Genomic DNA, 3,616 nt, shown 5'->3' on the forward strand with positions numbered 1-3,616 from the left:
GAATGTGGGCCGGATGCCCAGACCCCCCCACCCCTCCCTCGGCTGCTGGAGTGTTTGAGGATACGGTCCAGCAACCTCCCGCCTTTGACCTCTCATTCCACAGCCTCCGTTTGTCTGCTGCGCCACTCGCTGCACAGCTCAAGCATATATCCAGCCCCAAGTCCAAGCCTTTATTGAAACTGTGCCCTCTCTCGGAATATCTTACCTCCTCTACCAGACTCATCTCTAACGGCTTTTCCATGAATCTTTTCTCTGCCACCCCTCCCACCCCAATTACTGAACCCGTCTGTCCGGGGACTCAGTAGGAACCTCCCTGCAGAAGCAGGGACCCCCAAAGACAAGGCCTAATTAGTGGCTGACCTGCTCTACCGTTTGCAGCCCACCCCCCTCACATCACACAGCCCCCTGCCATTGGGGCCACCGGGTCATCCCCAGAGCCTGTCTACCAGACAGTGATTGCTGATTTCAGAGCCAGACCATTGTCACTAAGATCCCCGCAGCCCTCCGGGGCAGGCTAGGGGTCAGGCGGGGGAGAAGGAAGCCCTGGTTTCCAGTGGAGAGTGAACACCAACCCCAGCACCCATAGGTCCAGATGGTGTTTTGGGGAAGAGGTGAGGAGCAGGCTTGGACACGGCTTGATGAACTTGACAAAAGAAAGAAAAAGGAGAGCCCTAGCAAGTCCCCATAACACCAGACAGGTGCCCCAAATCTCCAGGCAGGTTAAAATGCCAACCTTGTCACTTCGGCCTACAAAACTCAAATCTCGGGCACAGGCTCTGCTAAAAGACCCCATCTTGTATACGTCAAGCTGCCACCCAGAGGAAGGGTGCACTAGGCCTGCTAAAGCCCCCCACCCCCCAACCCCCGACCTCTCAGGTTAGGGCCTGAAGCCCTTACCTCCATCACCACTTGGGAGCCAGTCCTCCAGTCCAGGACGCAGACCAGAGTTACCTGAGCCTTAAAATGAAGATGGGATGTTTACAAAAGAGAAACAGTTTAGTATTCCAGGAACACTAGGCCATAAGCTTCCCATTTCACAGGTGGGAAATTGAGGCTGACACACAGGTAAAATATCTCTTGGATATAAAGCATGTTAGCTGCAGCAGAGCAGTATCTGGAAGCCAGGTTCTGGCATACCTAGTCTAGAGGTCAGTTCTCCTACATTCATTCATTCAGCCTCGGCTCTGAGCTGGGTCCTAAATTCTTGGTGCTAACCGGAAACTGGGGTCTCCCTTCCCCCCACTCTATATTCCCTTCCTCGGCGTTGCTAAGTGCTAGGTTCCACAAACCAGGGAATCCCCGGGGCTCAGTCTGGGCAGGGTAGCTCCAGGGGTGGGGTCGAGAACTCGGGGGAGGGGCGCGGGTTCGCTATTGGCCAAACAGACCACAGCTCCGAGTGGACTTCCCGGGTACAAAGCGCCGCATTCGCTCAGCCTTGGGCCTTGGCAGACGCTGCGCCTGCGCCACCGAAACCCCTCCTCCCTCCCCAGGAAAGAGGTTTATGGGTTGGGGGAGGGCCCGGGTACCCTCTGCAACGCGCAGGAGCAGCGAGGCCCGCCGGCTACGGGACCCGAACCCCGTAGCCGCTCGGCCCGCGGAGAGTAAAACGCTCCCCCAAGGGAGACCGCGAGCCCCTTGGCTTCACGGTCCCGAACCTCGAGTGCTTCTGGGGTCCTTGGCGTGCCCGAGGCGCTGCCTTTTGTCCAGAAACCATGGAGAAAGGGGAGCGGGCTAGAGGGGGAGAGGAAGGAGCAGTGGAAGAGGAAGCGACCAGCGTCCCCAAGGGCCGAGGCGCGGCTGCAGAGCCGTCCGGGGCCGAGCCCAGGGCCGATGCTGGCGTTGGTGACATTGACCGCAGCTCCTGATGGACGCTCTTCCACAGCTCCCGGCTGTGCACAAAGCTCTCTCGCCTCCCTGATACTCCACCACGCCATGAGGGAGGCTGGGAGATGCCACCCCCATTTCACAGATGAAGAAGCTGAGGCTCAAGAGGACGCACAGCCCTGACGAAACCACGGTTCTCCCGTATTGGCCCCAGCTTCTAGGTCCGCGGCCCCCGAAGCCTCCCTCTCGGGCTCTTAATCCTGGATCGCAAGTGAGGTCGGACAGCAGGGAAGGAAGTGGGGAGGGAGAGATAGAAAAGGGATACGGACAAGGAGACGGGACCCTCTCGATATCTCCTTTCCTTGCCCCCCTCCCGCCCCCACTCCCGCGCACTGTAGACCTTCCGCGAGGCGCCAGATTCAGGACCACGGAGAGTTCCCGAGCTCCCCGGACAGAAAACCGGGGGTGTGAGGATGGGGGCTGGAAGAGACCCACTATTGAGTCGGAGCAGCCACAGGTCGGCCCAGCCCCCAATCTTCCACGAACCCCCTCACCCAGCTTTCCGTCCAGATCAAACTGGCTCCCTCACTGTATGCCTCTCATAACATTTAAGGGGAGAAGGGTTCATAAAAATGATGATAATGATAAAACTCATAATACACGACGAATGTTTATTGAATGCTCGCTACCTGGCGTCATAACTGATTTAATTTTCACAGTGAGTCTGTCGCGCCCACCGTGGCCAGGGGTGGGGCGGGAGTGCCAAACAGGGACCCTAGTACCCATAGTGGCCTGGGACCTGGGCAGTGCTCAGACATGGAGTTCTGGGGTGAGGCGATGGCTCTCCGGCCGTCGGGTGCTCCAGTTTCCGTTCTCCAAGCACCTGACCATATATATCCCACAGCTGGGTCGTCTATCCATCCATCTTCCCTCAGTGGCTCTGGTGACCACCAACTAAAGGGAGATGAGCCTTAGGGTCCAATGCCTGGCGTTCCCTCTCCCTGATGTTTCCCCCGCTTTCACGAGGAGAAAAATCTCCAAGTCTACTGACCCCGGTTCAAATCCCTGCTCTGTCTCCAACTTGCTCTGTGAAGCGAGCACACTGGCGTCGTGCGGGACTCAGAAACATTCTCTGAAGGTGTCGGGTGATTGCGGCTCGCGGTTTCCAGGTCTATCTGCCCGACGATTTCAATCTTTAACCAAATCCTTCCCCCCAGAAAACACAGAGGGAGCACTCAAGAAAGGCTTAAGCTTTAAGCCGTGTAACCAGAGGCATTTCATTAAACCTCTCCCGGCGCTAGTGACATAGGAGGTGCTCTATAATTCCTCATGAGTGAGTGAATAAATGAAGGGATGAATGCGGAACAGAGCTACTCGTCTTCTTAAAGCAGAGAATGGGGACCTTTGGATGAAATTAACCCCAGAGGGCCCTCTGCGCTCTAAGGACCATGTGGCGGCTTTAGCCAACTTACTTCCCTTCTCAGAACCACGGTCTCTCCCTTTCTGCAGAGGAGGAGCAGGGGACTGGATCTCGAAAGACCCTCTGGAGTCTCTTGGACTATGCTGGCCAACCCTGACCGACTGGCCAAACCTCTCCAAACCTGCTGTACGATAGAGTGGGGGAGGGGCCTTGGGCGCTCTCCCAAGCCCGGAGGGCAGCGGCCCCTAGCACTCCGGCCCCCGGGCACGGCCTCCGGGCGGCCCCACGCCCCGCGCCCCTAGGGCCCCGCCCCCTCCGTCCGGCCCACGCGCGCCCCGAGGGTACCTGGCCATTGTCCCGGCCGAGTGGCAG

This window comes from Bison bison, unplaced genomic scaffold (genome assembly GCF_000754665.1).
Source record: "Bison bison bison isolate TAMUID 2011002044 unplaced genomic scaffold, Bison_UMD1.0 scf7180017864255, whole genome shotgun sequence".
In the NCBI taxonomy this organism is placed as follows: domain Eukaryota; kingdom Metazoa; phylum Chordata; class Mammalia; order Artiodactyla; family Bovidae; genus Bison; species Bison bison.